The 18,639-nt window shown below is 40.3% G+C and overlaps 1 protein-coding gene across 6 annotated transcripts in view; it reads left to right on the forward strand.

Moving 5' to 3' along the window:
* Positions 1 to 3,037: 3,037 nt before the first annotated feature.
* LOC138761832 (signal transducer and activator of transcription 1-alpha/beta-like) overlaps positions 3,038 to 18,639 on the forward strand; it is a 66,760-nt gene continuing 51,158 nt past the window's right edge. For 2 of the 6 annotated variants that reach the window (XM_069934640.1, XM_069934641.1), the window contains exon 1: positions 3,038 to 3,144. The gene's annotated coding sequence lies outside the window, so the exon portion shown is untranslated. Of the gene's footprint in view, positions 3,145 to 4,198; positions 4,263 to 15,623; positions 15,692 to 18,639 lie in introns of all 6 variants that reach the window. The other 4 variants (XM_069934636.1, XM_069934637.1, XM_069934638.1 and 1 more) reach the window with 4 other exon arrangements.

Here is an 18,639-nt window from a genome sequence, read left to right on the forward strand (position 1 = left end):
GTGAAAAAAATTTTTAAATTTAAAAAAAGAGCTGCTAACATTTCTACAAATAGGGATTTCTCTTTAAAATGTATACTTGTAGCAGGGCCACTATAGTTATAGCTCAAGATCAAATAAAGAAAACTCTCACACAAAGGGAGTGTAATCGATACTGATTTTATTGGGCTGCAGCTGTGCCTTTTATAGGAAGCCAGCTGTGTCACCACCGGGCATGGCTTAAGCGGGGCTGGCTGCTGATTGGCTGTCCCGGATGCATGGGCCTGGATTGGACCCCCTGTGACCCGCTGGCGGTGATTGGTCAATTCGGCCGCTATTCCTGCAGGTGTCTCATCCCACGTGCTGTTTTCTCAATCACCATGTTCGACAACAGTTTCCTGTGTTGACCCGCGGAGCGGGCTGCTACATACTAATGTTGTTCATCGAACTTAAAAATAACATCCTTGCCACCGCCCCTGTTCTTCTGCTGTCAATTATAATCATAAAGAGTTTAATGTCATATCAGCAAGTACAATGTACCTGTGCACCAGGTACATTGTGCTTGCTGCAGCCAAACAAGTTTGCAGGATGCCCCAACTACAATGGTTCATAATAGATAATATAAAGGATAAATGTATAAATATTGTTAAAGTTAATGCCCGAAAAAAAGTGGCAATTCAATATGGCAGACAGGTCTTTGATGGTTCGGGTAGTTTGGGGAAATTCATTAGCATGATAACTATTTGAAGGAAACTGTTCTTGAACCAGGAAGTGCTGAACTTCAGGCTTCTGTACCTTCTTCCCAAAGGTGGCAGTGGGAAGGAGTTGTGACTTAGTCCTATTTTATACTCCACAGTTTTGAACTCTCAGAACTTTTAAAAGAAACTTTAAACTCACAGGTAACTTTAAAAGAGCACAATATTTTAGTGAAGAAGAACAAATTAACAACCCAAACCATTTCTTGAGTGAATCTTGAGAACCCTGCTTTATTTGTACAGCAGTACAAAACCTGAGTGACGTACATGTCCCCAACTGTATTCTCCCTATCTCATAGGAGGAACAGGCTGCTTGATTTGACAGGATGCCTTGTGTGTAAATGGAAAACTGTATGATATCAGTATTTTTTTTTTCCTGACCTGGACACTCGAAACACAAGAATTGAGACTAATTAGGTCTTGGACTGAAATAGAGGCTGATGCAGTCTCTGGCTGAATTAATCCAGAAAACAGCTCATCACAGAGTGATGTTCAAAGCAACAGCACACCCAGATTCCCACTGCAAATCCTCTCAGTGGATGATTCTGCTGGAATCCTTCCAGCCAAGGCGAAACCTAACTTGTTCACATTTAGTATCACCCACACTTTCATTTATTTTTGAAATATAATGTTGACCAAAAAGGACAGAGCAAAAATGCAGAGATCAAAGCACAAAGCTCAAATGTAAATTTTAAAAAATTATTCTGCAAATTTAAAATGAATAAATACACCTGCCCAGAAACAGAAAGGTGTCAGTTCAGGTGATTAAACCTGAACCAATGTACCATTATTTGGAGGACCTATTGGTGTAAAATTCAACAGAGAATAAGGTCCAAAACATAGTGCACTGTTAAATTTAGACATACAACACGGTACCAGGCCATTTTGGCCCACAAGGCTGGGCTGCCCAATTTACACCCCATTAACCTACACCCCCGGTATGTTTTGAACTGGAGTCCCTGGAGAAAACCCATGCTGACATGGGGAGAACATACAAACTCCTTACAGACAGCGTGGGATTGCAACCCAGGTCCAGTCCTGATCGCTGGTGCTGTAAAGATGTTGTGCTAATGTCTATGCCAACTGTGCTTCCCTGTTGTACAGGACTTGGCCTTAGAATATTTTCCTACAAGTTTTGGCAAACTTGTAGATGGCAATGATTCCTACAAGTTTGCCAAAAAAAATGATAAATTCCGCCTGAACCTTTAGTGTTATATAGAGAATTTAGGTTAAAATGGCTTAAGTTAAAATGTGATGATTAATCATAAAAAGGGAAGCCAGAACGGACAGGGAGCTTACTAGCAGCCAAGGACAAAAAGTTCAGCTGGATATGTTTTTTAAACATATCTTTTCATGGTCATAGTGAGAGACATGCAGGAGACAAAAGATTGATAAGAAGGGTGAGAAACAGAATTTAGTGTATGTAGAGTTCGCAGCGTACGTAACGAACGTGATAATTAAAAAATGCAGTTGTACTTAGAATGCTTTTGCAATACTAACCAATTAAAACAGTATTAATAAGAAGGGGAAGGGCAAACAACAAGGGTATAAAAATCAATGCACTGTATGTATCGGGGCTTAACTGGTGAGAAGCCAGTTGAGTCCAACTCTGCAGACTTGTAAATAAAGCTTGTCGTGTCATCAGTTTTAAAGAGACTCATGTGTGAGAAGTTTTATTTCTGACATTTAGCACATCCAGTGAACACCTTCTGTTGCTTTGCAGTCCTCCCCTATTTGAATTCTGAGACTCACTGGTTCCGCCTTTTCTGATTCTTTTCCCTTGAAAACCAGCATTTTGGTGTGTGTTTTTTTTAACCACAATCCCAGCATCTGCAGCCTGTCGTATTTCTCACTGGTCCTCGGTGACCTTCACAAAGGCATTAAACGCCAATGAGTGGGGAACCTCATCTGACGTTTCACAGAAATCCATGGCATTGCTAAAAAGGATTTTTTTCTCCTCAGCCATTTATAATTCGGCACCAGCTCCGCCACCCCCAACAGCAACAAGCGCTTACTTTCGATTCTCGCTTTCCTGCAATTTCCACTCAGGTTCTCGCTTTGTAACTTCTTGGAAACCACGTGTCTCCTCCTCGCTCTCTCTCCCCCCCCCCCCCTGTTACCCAGCTGCTCGCCGCCAGGCGTGAAGCTCCGGGGGTGGGGGGGGGGGGTCATCGCAGCCCCGCCTCCGCCGCGCGCCTATTGGCTCCTCTGCTCCTGGCGGCCAGCGGTTGGCTGACTGAGGAATCCTTCGCACGAATTGCGGACGGGAGCTGCTCTGAGGCCCCCCCCCCCCACGTGCTTCCGTATTTATTGTCGAGACTTGACGAAGCGGGCATTTCGCTGCTTGGATTTCGACGCTGGAGCGAGGCGGCCGGTGACTCGAGTCCACCCGTGTTTCCCTGCTCCTGTTCGGGTGAGTGCGTTTCTTCAAGCAGCGGCGTGGCCAAGGGAGGGGAGGTGCTTCAGCTGTATTTTGCTCCTGAGATGACGTGTAATCGCGAGGGAATGGGGTTTGGGTTTGGTGCGTGGCAACGTTGTGGGCTTTGTCTTAAAGTGTGGCGGCCCCCATGGGGCCGCGACAACGGCTGAACAGGTCAAGGTGGGCGCAGTGTGAACACACAGGCACACACGCGCGTACACACACACGCACAGGGACCCACACACACACACACACACACACACACACACACACACACACACACACACACACACACACACACACACACACACACACACACACACACACACACACGGGGACACACACACACACGGGGACACACACACACACGGGGACACACACACACACGGGGACACACACACACACGGGGACACACACACACACGGGGACACACACACACACGGGGACACACACACACACGGGGACACACACACACACGGGGACACACACACACACGGGGACACACACACACACGGGGACACACACACACGGGGACCCCCACACACACACACACGGGGACCCCCACACACACACACACCCCCACACACACACACACCCCCACACACACACACACCCACACACACACGGGGACCCACACACACACGGGGACCCACACACACACACCCCCACACACACCCCCACACACACCCCCACACACACCCCCACACACACCCCCCCACACACCCCCCCACACACCCCCCCACACACCCCCCACACACCCCCCCACACACCCCCCCACACACCCCCCCACACACCCCCCCACACACCCCCACCCCCACCCCCACACACCCCCACCCCCACACACCCCCACCCCCACACACCCCCACCCCCACACACCCCCACCCCCACACACCCCCACCCCCACACACCCCCACCCCCACACACCCCCACCCCCACACACCCCCACCCCCACACACACACACACACACACACACGGGGGCCCCCACACACACACACACTCTAGTTTTTTAGAAAACAAAAAAAGTTATCATGTTTGTATTTGTCAAAGATGCAATCGTGAGAAATTGTGAATGTGTCTGTCAAATCTTGGTTGCGTTAGAATCCTGGTATGGGTAAGTAGGAACAACATTCATCGCTTCATCTTGTCTTTTAACCTTTAAAGTAGTTGTAAAGTCAGATGGTTTTGTATATTTTTTAAAAATGCATTGGGAAGAAAAGTAACACACAAGCAAAACATCCTGGAAAAAGTGTCTTAAATAGACAATTAGTTGCAGATTTTACACGAGCCAGTCAGAAGTATACATTTAAGATCATTGTCTTTCACTGGTGGATGACAGCAAACCAAAGTAATACATGGTAATAATGTATATACAAAAAAAAACCACAAAAAAATCTGAAATAAAAACACAATGCTGGGAATATGGAGGAAAACAAGAAAAACCTACAAAACGTTGGAGGGTGACAGCCCAAATTTTGATAGTTTATTGGCTTGCACGGATGCTGCCTGACCTGAGTTTCCACCACTTTGAGTGAATGTATATTAATTTATACAGGCAAATGAGCTGTATCATGGGATTAAACTCACTGAAAGCAATATTAAGGCCTTTATTACACTTTTTGTCTCCTAAAATCTTAAATGGGCATCATTAACTACCTTGACTATGGTTGAGGCTGCAACTTAGCTTCTAAATAATCTTTATTACACTTTTTGTCTCCTAAAATCTTAAATGGGCATCATTAACTACCTTGACTATGGTTGAGGCTGCAACTTAGCTTCTAAATAATCTTTATTACACTTTTTGTCTCCTAAAATCTTAAATGGGCATCATTAACTACCTTGACTATGGTTGAGGCTGCAACTTAGCTTCTAAATAATCTTGTTAAGCAGGTGCTGTATTAAAATTAGCTGACTGCCAATTATGTTAGCGACAGTGTCATTTTTTTTCCTTAAATTTTCTTCCACGGATCCCTTGTTTATTTTCTCTCCAGATTCTGTTTTCGTAGGGCTTCTGCTGGCTTTGCAAATTCTGTAAATAAAATGAACTGATCCGAGTCCTTGAGTATAGTTTCATAGACTTTATTTCACGATGTATCATGCAGAGTAGACAGAAGTCTGCACGGCTATCTGACTAAAATATTCTTCACGTAAATTTATACAGAGACAAACTGTTACAGAAAATTACATCATGGAATAAATCTGTGAAAGCTATGAATTTTTTTTTTACAACTTTTGCCTTTTAAAAGGTTTTGTCCAGTGTGTCAACAACCATTATGGATGACCTTGACTACGGTTAAGGCTACAATTGGCTTCTAAATAAGATCTCGCTGTCTAGCACTTATGTTAGTGACAGTGTCGATCCACAATGAATGGAGGGTTAAATTAATTTGGCACAGCTTGGGCTTCAAAACTTTAGCATTGAACACAGAAGTAAGCGCAGAAACTATTGTGAAAGTTAAATATTGCAAGAACAAGTGATAATGTTTTGAGTCGGGATCAAGATGAGATAGAGTACCCATATATCCCTTCCTTAAAAAAGTACTCAACCTTCTATTTTTCTTTCATCCATGTGTCTAAGTCTCTTGTGTGAGCTACAATGTGTATGTGTATACAAGCTGTATTAACTTTATATTTAAAAAAAAATCAAGGCCAGTTTTTATATAGGTGTAATTAATGACAACTTTAATATTGTTGCAATGTTGAGGTTTTGGCTTTTTTAAAAGGAGGAAAAAAAGGAATTACTTCTAACAATGCAGGTGTCATGAGATTGCATAGGCTGAAACCTTGAACAATAAAAAAAAACTACTGTAATTGCAATTACACAGCACAGAAATGTGCCCTTCAGTGAAGTTTATCCATGACCGCCAAGTTGCCCATCTGAACAAGATCATTTGTTTGTGTTTGGCCCGTACCTTTCAACAGCCGACAGTGGTTTAAATTTTTAAATCTTGCAACTATGGGTCTGTGCAAAAAGTGGCGGCGCCAATGCTCGGCAGTGGACATAAGTGGTTGCAGATTCCAGGGAGCAGTGGACTAGAGCAGGGCACCCAAAACTGGGAGAACCTCTCCCGTTGAGAAGGAGAAGCAGAGGAGACTATGGGACGGTGACCACGGCAGCAGACTAGCAAGGGGCTCAGCAGTTGAGGGACCCACACAGGCTGCCAGCAACTTGGAACTGGGGGGGTCCCACGTGGGCTGCTGGAGATTAGCTTGTGGGAACCAGGAATCAAAGCTAAATTTTTATAACTTTTTTTGTAATTCTAATTCCTAAATATTGGAATTGATCTTTCACTATTTTAAATGGAAAATTAGAATAGCTAAATTTACTTAAATTTATAACCCACTTTTTCAGCTGTCTCTGCTGGACATGGGTTTGAAGGAATGGTATAGATTATGTATTGAAAGTTATAACTATCTTTTTATTTGAGTTAATTTTGCCTCTTTTTAACAATTATCAGCCAAATTTAATCTTTTTTGTATGCTTTATTTTGAATAATAAAATGTATGTACATTTGTATTTAGTTTTTCATTTGTAATGTTTTCTCCCCTATATTCCCCTCCCTCCCCAACCCCCACTAACTACCCCAAAGAAAATGGAAGAAAGAGGAGATCAATTCATATAAAAATCAACCAATATTCCAATGTTTGGTGCAACCCCAACAAAGGGAGAGAATAAAAACTACTACATATTTAAACCCATATATTTCATATGCGGGCTCCATGCCTTAACAAAAAAGGAATAATTATTACGTAAATTATACATCATCTTTTCCAGCAGAATACAAGATCTCATGCCACCGTTGAATACTTAAATCAATTTCATTTTTCCAGGTAATAGCCAAACATTTTCTCGCCACAGCCAGTACTAATCTTAAAAATGCAGTTTGAAACTAATCTAATTTTTGTTTCAAACTCTGTTTTTAAATGTAACCCAATAAAAATACCACAGTGAAATTTTGAATTTAAATAAACCTTCCAAAAATTCCATAATTCTAGTCCAAAAAGTTTTCACTATCTTGCACAACCAAACAGAATGTTTAAAAAAAAAAACCCCAACTTGTTTATGACATCAAAAACAGGTCAGAAGAAATAAATTGATATTTCTTTAACTTCTCAGGAGTCAAATAAAGCTGATGTATAAAATTATAATGAATCAATATTATTTTCACAAATAGTCATCCAATCGTCCTGAGAAATCGAAACAGACAAATCTTTCTCCCATTTAGTCCTCACTTTATAAATATCCGGCTTGGGAATTTGGTGTTGTAATAAGCCATACATCTCTGATATAAATCCCTTTTTACCTCCTTCACTTTCAAATCTTAAAGTACATCTGAAGTTATCTCATAACAAACCTGATAAGTAAACAACATATTTGAAGAAATTCCATACTTTTCCTTCGTTCTTTGAAATGAAACAAAATACCCAGCTTCATAACAATCCTCCACCAACTATTCATGGAAAATAGAAAAAGCATATTATGATACAAAGGAGTTTTAGCAGAAATTTTACCTTCAACATCTATATCACTATTCTTCTTACTCCATAACTCCGTTAAATGCTTCAACACTAATGAATTATATTTCTGTAGAAGCTGGGAATTCCACATAAATAAAATGCTTCATTCTTTGCTCACCTGTCTGAGACAATTCAATCTTAGCCCAAACCAGCAGTTTATACACTTCAAACATTCTATCAATTAATTTCAATTGTACCATTTTGTAATAATTTTGAAAATGAGGAAGTTGCAGTCCTCCTAAAACATATTTCCAAGTCAATTTCTGTTACGACACCCTTGCCATTTTATCCTTCCATAAAAAAAAATCCTAACTAAAGCATTCAAATCCTTTAAAAAAAATTTTGAGGAATTCTACAAGGAATCGATTGGAAAAAAATATTGAATACGAGGAAAAATGTTCATTTTTATACAATTTGCTCATCCTATCAAAGTTGTTGGCAAATCTTTCCACCAATTCATGTCTTATTTAATTTTAGTCAGTATTGGCAAATAATTCAAGTAGTATAAATGAATATAATTATTTATAACAATTCCCAAATATTTAATTCTATCAGACCACCTAAATTTTGCAATCTGCTTACAAGATGAATAATCTGTAGCCGCTAAGGCATTATTTCACTCTTATCCCTGTTTACCTTATAACCTGACAATGCACCATACTGTTCCAGTCTTGCATGAAGGCTCCCCAACAATTGCATAGGCTGTGTTAGATATATCAAGATGTCATCTGCAAATAAATTTATTTTATATTCATTTGCATTCATTTGAATACCCTTAGTACTACCATCTTGTGTAATCATCTGAGCCAAAGGTTCAATAACTAATGCAAATAGAGCTGGTGACAAAGGACATCCCTGTCTAGTCGTCTTAAATATCACAAACGAAGAAGATGCTTGTCCATTTGTCACCACACTGTCCGAAGGATTTTTATATAAAGCCTTCACCCAGCCAATAAAAAAAATGGTCCTAATTTAAATTTCTCCTTCACTTTGAACAAAAAAAAAACCCATTCCACTCTATCAAAGGCCTTCTCAGCATCTAAAGTGACTATCAAAGGTTGACTGGGTTGCCCCTGAGAAACAATAATTAAAGAAATCAGCTTTACAATATTATCAGCAGAATACCAGTTTTTAATGAACCAGCTTGGTCTACATGAATCCAATCTGGTAAATACTTAGCTAATCTATTAGCCAGAACCTTTGCAACAATCTTATAGTCTACATTCAATAAAGAAATAGGTCTATAAGATCCCACTTTTAACGGGTCTCTATCCTTCTTGGGAGTAACAGTAATCAATGTTCTTGAAAAAGAATCCAGAAAGGATCCACTCTCTAGCCTGTTTCAAAACTTCCATAAACAAAGGAAATTCTTTGTAAAATTCAAAAGAAAAACCATTCTCACCTGGGGATTTCCCACCAGGCATTGCCTGTAAAGCCTCTTTAACCTCCAGAATTGTAAAAAATGCATCTAAATCTTTAGCCTCTGCAACCTTTAAAGATGGTAAAGCTAAATCAGACAAAAACGTATTAATTTTAACACTGACTTCCAATACTTCAGAAGTATACAACTTCTCATAAACAAAATTCATCACAGTAGCATTGTTTAGTTCTCTGTAATAACTTTTCAAATTTATAAGCTTGTAAGGTATATTGTAACTTAAACTTAGTTAAATGAGCTATTTTCGTTTCGGTTGCATCTTGCTGTACTTCTTTCTCCAAACTCTCTATCTCTTTCTCCAAGTCATTTTCCTCAGTCAAATGTTGGTTTTTAATTCTAGCTGTATAACTAATAATTTGTCCCCTCGAGTAAGATTTCAATCCATCCCAAAAAACAAATTTACTGTTAATCGAACCCTCATTTATTTTCAAAAAGGACTGTATATGTTCCCCAAAAACTTAATAAACTCAGGATTTTTCAACAACAATGTGTTAAATCTCCATCGATACACATTCTCCACCCTCTAAGAACCAGAACAAGTAATTAATAATAAAGAATCATCAGACAAAATCCTGCTTTTATATTCAACTTGAACAAATCTTCCTTGTAATTGTGCTAATACTAAAAATAAATCTATTATAGAATAAGAATCATGTGTAGCTAAATAAAATGAGAAATCTTTTTCAGTCGGGTTCAACTTTCTCTAAATCTCTACCAAATTCAAATCCTTCATTACCGTCATTAACTGCTTAGCCATCTTCGTTTTAACTACTGATTTTTGAGATTTATCAAAACAAAGGATCCAAACAGCAATTAAAATCACCACCAACCAACGCTTTATCATACGCCTGATTTATTTAAAAAAAAAATCTGCCATAAAACATTCATCATCTATATTAGGAGCGTAAACATTCCTTAAAGTCCAAGCCTCTGAAAAAATTCAACGGTTATCACCAACCTACCAACAGCTTCAACCACTGAATCCAATGTAAAAGATAACTTTTTATGAATGAAAATAGCAACACCCCTAGCTTTAGAATTAAAAGAAGATGCTATAACATGCCCAACCAAATCTTTTTCAACTTTTGATGTTCTTTTTCAGTTAAATGAGTCTCTTGCAAAAATGCAATGTCAACTTTCAGTTTTCTAATATATGCTAATACTCTTTTTCTTTTAAATGGGTTATTAAACCCGTTAACATTAAAAGTAGCAAAATTTAAATTAGCCATAGCAATTTATGTATTCCCCCTACGATGGCGAAGCACCTCCCAAGGCTCATAACAAATAAACAAACTCCTCATAAAAAGAATAGAAACCCTCTACCCCATAAAAGAAAAAAACTACAACAATATAAGTGTAGTACCAACCCCCCTCGACTACACGGGAGTGACCAGGGCCACAAAATGGCCGATGACTTCGGAAGAATCGGCAGTTGAAAACCCCCCCCGAACAGAACAAACAGCAAATAGTAATACAGTCAAATAAAGTATGATAAACTGCTTCTAATTCACGATTAACTTGATCATCATCAGTATCAATGTCGATCAACTATTGTGTCTCCATTTCTTGTTTCCCATTCTTTCCTCTTGAAACCACTATGGGTTGTTGAGAAGACTGATCTTGACCCTGCTTATTAACAGGTAAAGAATTAGCAAAGGTAAGAGTCATCAGCGTCATTATCAAAAATCTGAGCCTGATAATCCCCATAAAAAAACTTCAACACAGCAGAATAATGGAAAGCAAACTTATAACCTTTCTTCCACAAAACAGCTTTAGCTGATTTAAATTCTTTACAATATTTAATAACAGCTCGACTTAAGTCGGCATTAAAAAAAACTATTATTCTTAGCAATCAAAGGGCTTTGATTACGTCTGGGATTCTGTACTGCAAGTCTCAAAATCGTCTCTCAATCCTGATAATGTAGGCATCGAATCAGGACGGATTGTGGCGCTTGGCCTGGAAGCAGTTTCCTTCTAATCACCTGATGAACCCTGTCCAGTTCCAAGCCATCTGAAAAGGAACTTTCCCACAAAACCTTGGGTATCCATTTTCAAAAAAAATTGAACTGGATCGGAGCTTTCAAAATCTTCTGGAAGACCCACAATCTTAACATTATTTCTCTGACTCTGATTCTACAAAACATCAACCTTCTTCAACAAATCAGACCTTTGAATTTCAACCTATAAATGAATCTCCCATCTGATCCATTTTTTCCTTGCATTGCTCCACATCATCTTTACAATCAAGAAATGCCTCTTTGATCTTTTTTAAATGATCTTGGACCTTGTCCACAACACTCAAGCATTTATTAATGTCCATTTTAATAGTGAATATTTCACCCCTCATGTCGGACATTGCGCTCTTCATCTAATTAAATTGCTCCTTGACCACTGCAAATCCCTGGCTCGTTTGCACAGCCAGATTATCCATTTGTTTGGCTAAATTAGACAATGCAGGGTTAGGGTATGCTGGATCTGATTTAAACTTAAAAGTCTTTCTCATTTTAGGCCTACCCTCAGCCAAACTTTCTGCCTTCTCCAAAAGTTGTTCCTCCTCTTCTCGTAGTCCAATGATTTCTTCTTCCTCCTCCATTGCCGTGGAGATTGGGGCATGGGTGTGAACTCCCCCAGCCCAGAGTGGCTTGGCTGGTGGTGGCTGGGTCCCCCACAGCTTGGGCCAGTTCAAATGTTGTGCGGTTGTGTGTTAACTCTTCATGTTCTGGGGAGGATCGCTTTCAGTCGCAAGTGCCATCTTGCGTAGCAGTACGCAAGGTAAGCATCAGCATTCTATATGTCCTACCCACAGATGATCGTTGAGACTATTTTATTATTTTAGGTACACAGTTGGCCAATCTGTTTGCTAATAATTTCGCTATTATCTTATAGTCTGAGTTAAGTAGAGATATTGGTCTAAATGATGCTGGTGTTAATGGATCCTTCCCCGTCTTTGGTATTACTGTAATTATTGCTTTCTTGTATAAATCTGGCAAGTTTTGTGTTTCTTCTACTTGGTTCATTACTTCCAGGAGAGGAGGAATTAGTAACTATTTAAATGTTTTATAAAATTCTATTGGTGTTTTATTGTTCGGCAGCTTTTTTTAATATATCTTGTACTTCCTCTATTTCAAATGGTTTTATCAGTTTGTTTTGTTCCTCTTCTTGCAATTTCAGCAGTTCAATTTTAGCTAAAAATTCCTCTATTTATTCCTCTATCATCTTACCCCTCGTTGTCAGTTTGATATAATTGTTCATAAAATTCCTTAAAATTTTCATTAATCTCTGTTGGATTGTATGTAATTTGTTTGTCCTTTTTCCTTGATGCCAGTATCGTTCTTTTAGCTTGTTCTGTTTTAAGTTGCCAAGCTAATATTTTGTGTTTTTTCTCCCAGTTCATAATACTTTTGCTTTGTTTTCATTATGTTCTTCTCCGCCTTGTATGTTTGTAATGTTTCGTATTTAATTTTTTTTATCTGTCAGTTCTCTCCTTTTCGTTATATCATCCCTTTTTACTAATTCCTTTTCTGTACTTACTACCTCTCTTTCCAACTGCTCTATTTCCCGATTGTAATCCTTTTTCATCTTAGTCACACAACTTATTATCTGCCCTCTAATGAAGGCTTTCATTGTGTCCCATAATATAAATTTGTCTTTCACTGATCCTGTGTTTATTTCAAAATATGTTTTAATTTGGCATTCAATAAACTCCCTAAATTCTTGTCTTTTAAGTAGCATGGAGTTTAACCTTCATCTATATGTTCTTGGTGGGATGTCCTCTAGTTCTATTGCTAATAATAGGGGTGAATGATCTGATAGTAGTCTAGCTTTATACTCAGTTTTCCTAACACTCCCTTGAATATGGGCTGACAACAAAAACATATCAATCCTTGAGTAAGTTTTGTGCTTACTCGAGTAATATGAAAATTCCTTCCCTTTTGGGTGTTGCCTCCTCCATATATCCATAAGTTTCATTTTCTGCATTGATTTAACCATAAATTTGACTACTTTATTCTTTTTACTTGTTTTTTTGTCCAGTTTTATCTAACATTGGATCCAAATTAAGGTTAAAGTCCCCTCCTATCAATATATTTCCTTGTGTATCTGCAATCTTCAAAAAAAATATCCTGCATAAACTTTTGATCCTCCTCGTTAGGTGCATATATATTGAGCAAATTCCAAAATTCTGAGTATATCTGACACTTTATCATTACATACCTCCCTGCTGGATCTATTATTTCCTCCTCTATTTTGATTGGTACATTTTTGTTAACTAGTATGGCTACACCTCTAGCTTTTGAATTATAGGATGCTGCCATTACGTGTCCTACCCAGTCTCTCTTTAGTTTGTTATGTTCTGCTTCAGTTAGATGCATTTCTTGCACAAGTACAATATCTATTTTTTCCTTCAATAAATTTAGTAGCCTCTTCCTTTTAATTTGGTTATGTATTCCATTAATGTTTATAGTCATATAATTCAACATGGCCATTTTATATCTTGCAAACACCTCTTTTCCACCTCTTCACCACCTTCATCCCCCTTTTCCAGATTTTCATCTCTTAGTTTTCTCTTATTACACAATATACCACAACACATTTAAGACATAAAGTACCCCCGCAGTTCCCACATCCACTAATACCTTAACCCCAAAAGTTGCCCCATACCCCTTGCCGGGCAACCACAACTTCCCTTTTCATTTGGGTTGCGATTTTGTTCGCAGCGTTATTCCCCCTCCACCCAGCCCTCTCCAGAAAACACTTTTTTTTTTAAACACATATAACAAAGGTCTCTCTTCTTTTTTTTCCCCCTTACTCCCTTCCTTCCCTTCTCTTTTCCCTCTTTAGTTCTTTACATATACATTGTTTTTACATCTTTATGTATACTTTATCACTGTTCTTCATTCTTGTTACATCTCTTCTCCTGTCCTGCAAGCATTCTGCGAATTCTTGCACTTTCTCTGGATCCGAGAACAGTCTGTTTTGCTCCCCGGGTATAAATATTTTAAGCACGGCTGGATGTCTTAGTATGAATTTGTAACCTTTTTTCCATAAAGTTGATTTCGCTGTATTAAATTCCTTCCTCCTCTTTAAGAGTTTAAAACTTGTGTCTGAGTAAAAAAAATATTTTTTGACCCTTGTATTCCAATGGTTTATTATCCTCTTTAATTTTATTCCTTGCCCATTCCAGTATATATTTCAAAAATTTTACTAAGATGGATCTTGGTTTTTGATGTGCCTGTGGTTTCGGCTAATTATTTAGCCAAATGCTCTGTGAGCCCTTTCTATTTGCATTTCTGTTGTTCCCAGGACCTTCGGGATCCATCCTTTTATAAATTCCTTCATGTCTGTGCCTTCTTCACCCTCCTTCAGGCCCACTATTTTTATGTTGTTTCACCTACTCTAATTTTCCTACATATCAATTTTCTGAGATAACAACTCATGTCTCTTTAATTTTTTTGTCACTTTCTTCCTATTTTTCTCTTGTCATTCACTTCCATTTCTACAGCCGTTTCCCGTTCTTCCAGATTCTCTACTCTTTTCCCTATTTCTGTCATTACCAGTTCTAACCTTTGCATTTTATCTTCTGTTCTTTTCATTTTCCTTTTAATTGCATTAATCTCTAATGATGACCATTCTTTTAGTGATCTCATCTGTTCTTCAAAAAAGACTTTATCTATATTCTGTTCATCAGTTTTACCTTCTATTTCTCTGTGAAGATCTTGGTCTTCTTCTGTGTTTGTATCTGTGTTTGTGTCTTCTCTTTGTGTCTGTGTCTCTTCTGTTTTTCCTGATGAGCTGCTTGTATCTCTTTGTTGGGCCTCTTCTTGCTGTTCCTCCTCTCTTGAGCTGCTCGTCTGTTGTGTTTCTTGACGTTGGTCGTCTTGTCAATCTTCCCTCTGTCTGTCTTCCACGGCTGTTTCGTCGCACCCTCTTCTGCTGTCTTCCTTATCCTCCAGCTGAGAGCCCTGGTGTCGGGCGTCTCTCAACTGCTCGGTCTGTGACAGCCCGCTCCTCTGCTGAGCCCCCCTCCCGCTGATGTCCTTTTTCTCCTCTGATTGCGACTCCTTACGCATGCGCCGTTGTGCACTTTTGTTTGGCTCCAAGGGCCATTTCTGTAGTGTACCGGCCGGTGGGTCGTGACTCTGCAGGGCAGGTACTGACCTCTTGGGTCGGGTGCTCCTCATCACCACAATGTCCTGTTCCTTTGTGCAGGTAAGGCCTTCTTCCTTCTTCTCCGGCGACTTTTTACTTTTTTTCCAGCTGTTCTTACTTTCTCCTTCTTGGAAGCCATCTTCTTTCTCTTCTCTGATTCTTTATCTTCTATTTCTTGTACTCTATTTCTGTTATGCTTTGCTTTTTGCTACTTTTTGTTCTATTTTCCTGGAGAGAGCTGATTTTCCCAACTGGCCACTACTCCATCACGTGACTCCTCTCAAATAGTAATATTCTTGATATATTTTTAATTTGCAGTTTTTATTTCATGATGTATTAATATATATTTATAAAAAATTTCTTGGATTTAAGATCAGCCTCCATGGCTGGGATTAAGAACAGTTGGGAACGAGATTTGAACATAACATTTTCAGACGAAGGTTGGTCTCTACTCTCAACTTGATTAATGATTCTTCATTTGTGCAAGACACTGCTTATTGCAATTTAAGATGGTACATAGGATTTTATGACCAAACATAAATTATCTCATTTTGATGCAGATATTGATCCACTATGTGAGAAGAAGAAAATTTTTGAAGCTTCACTGATTCATATGTTTTGGGAGTGCCCAAATTCAGAGAGATTTAGGAAAGGCAATTTCTGAACTTTTAAGATTAAAATCAAACCATGTCTATAATTGCCTTGTTTAGTTTTTCACGTGAGCAAAATATACTTCTTTCTGCATCTCAGGAGAAAGTTTGGGCCTTTACCATGCTGATAGCCAAAGGAGCAATTTTATTGAAATGGAAAGATTGTAGTGAGCTGCACTGATATGCAAGTAAACCAGGTCACAGAGGTGCAGGCTCGCACTGGGCTGACATCACAGTGTGGGGAGGGGGGTGCTATTGATCAGCTCTCGGAGAGTTCCAGTAAAGTTAGTTGATTGGTTCAACTTGCTCTCAGCTTCTGTGCATTTTTTTTCTTTCGTTCGCTGCACAGCGTAACGACTCCAGTGGTGATCTCAATGGTACAAAACGGCATTTTGGACCTCATGATAAATGACGCAAGCACACAGAATGCAGTCTTGTTGAAGCTGCCCACCTTGTGGACCTCACAGCCACTAATCTGGTTTGAACAGGCCAAGGTCCAGTTTCAGGACAGGCAGATCACCACAGACTCCACAAGATATTGTTACGTGGTCAGTTCGCTCAGGAGAATGCTGGTCAAATCATCAACTTCTAACATCAGCTGCCAGCTGCCGACAGGCAATTAAGATGCTCCTTTCATGCTGTGAAAGAGCAGCATGGCTGCTCTACATGGACGGCCTTGTGTCCACACGCCTTCCACCTTTATGAATGATATGCTGGCAGTAATAGGCAGCCACAGGCCCTGCTTACTCCAAGCAGAGAGTTCTTGAACAAATGGCGGAAGAGATCTGCCTACTCCTTGCAGACGATGACTTCAGGGACCCCACACACGTTAGCAGCACATGCGGATGTCCTGCTTCACGCCAAGCAATATGGAGGGGCGTCCATTGACCTGGTTGCTGTGTCACGCCCAGTGATTCGTCTCTCTCCCACTCCATCGGTGACAGCCACAACAAGTGGAGACTCAAACTTGGTGCGATGGTGTTTTACCATCAGAAATGGGGTTCTGGGGCCTGCCGCTGCTGTCTACCTGGCTCCCATCCAGGAAATGTCAGGGTCACCTGTTGCTGATGGCTACAATGATTGGCCGCCATGACCGCCTCCTTTATCTAAAGGACAGGCACTCAGGGTGGCGTCTTGCTCCCCTTGAACCAAGACACCTGCGCCAGGAAGTCAGGTCCATTCCTCACCGCCACCAACAATAGCAGCATACACACAAGTGAGGTGCAGACCATCCTGTTCGAGTTTGCTTACCTTGACTTTCACTTTGGCTGATGTGCCCCAGCCCCTACTGGGCACAGATTTTCTTAGAGTTTAATGCCTTCTGGTGGACTTGAAAGGGCACTGTCTGGCCAAATCCAGGACCTTCTAGACCATCACTCTTAGAGAAGCCAAGTTCCTGGTCCCCCCCATCTCGACTTGTTAACCGTCCCAACCTCACGCCGCGGTTCAGATCCATCGTACATCCCGAAGGATATCGAGGACTGAGAATGTCTTCATAAGGAGAGGTGTGCACCAGACACCCCTTCAGTGCTCGTATGAGGGTTTAAACAGGGTGTTACGACACAATGGGTCTGTGTGCCTTTTGGACATTGGGGGTAGGCAGGAAACATTCATGGTCAACTGCCTCAAACCAGCGCACCTTGCCTCGACCAACCAGTAACTGTTCCAGCCCCGCAGTGGGGAGGTCGGCCTCCCAAATGTACGAACTGTTTACGAACTGTGGACTTGGCACCTCCAAATGCTGCTTGGGGGTTGGGGGGAGGGGGGCAGGGCGGTCAAGTAGCAGGCTGCACCGATCCTCAAATGAACTGAGTCCCGGAGGTGTAGACTCGCACTGGGCAGACATCACAATGGTGGGGGTTGCTGATAAGCTTTTTGGAGAGTTCCAGTAAAGTCAGCTCACTCATAGCTTGCTTGGTTTTTCTTTCATTTGCTGCACAGCCACACTGACCACAAGGTGACTCTCCACCTACCCATACACAGTGGTTACATGATGGAATGTCTTATCTAAGGTCGGAGAAAATTAGATACAACATTATCGATGGAAAGTTTGTAAAGATGTGGGGACCAGTCATAGAATATTATCATGATTGGAAGAATTCAGGATTTTGAATATTCCGGAGATCCTTCATTTTGTGTCTGGAGGTTGCTGTCAGTTCCTCTTTATATACAAAGCAGCCTTGATTACAGGGAGGGGGTAAATTAGATCTTGTGGGATTTTTTTAAAGTTTTTGTTTGTTTTCTTTTTTTCTTTTTATCTATTTTTTTTATTTTAACAGCAAATATGGCTTTAACATGGTTATTATAGATTAATTAATCACTTGTTTTTGTGTGGATTAAGGAACAGACCAATGTAGTTCTATCAATCTCTTTGGCTTGGCTTCGCGGACGAAGATTTATGGAGGGGTAATGTCCACGTCAGCTGCAGGCTCGTTTGTGGCTGACAAGTCCGATGCGGGACAGGCAGACATGGTTGCAGCAGTTGCAAGGGAAAATTGGTGGGTTGGGGTTGGGTGTTGGGTTTTTCCTCCTTTGCCTTTTGTCAGTGAGGTGGGCTCTGTGGTCTTCTTCAAAGGAGGTTGCTGCCCGCCGAATTATGAGGCGCCAAGATGCACGGTTTGAGGCGATATCAGCCCACTGGCAGAGGTCAATGTGGCAGGCACCAAGAGATTTCTTTAGGCAGTCCTTGTACCTCTTCTTTGGTGCACCTCTGTCTCGGTGGCCAGTGGAGAGCTTGC

This window comes from Narcine bancroftii, chromosome 4 (assembly GCF_036971445.1).
Source record: "Narcine bancroftii isolate sNarBan1 chromosome 4, sNarBan1.hap1, whole genome shotgun sequence".
Classification (NCBI taxonomy): Eukaryota; Metazoa; Chordata; class Chondrichthyes; order Torpediniformes; family Narcinidae; genus Narcine; species Narcine bancroftii.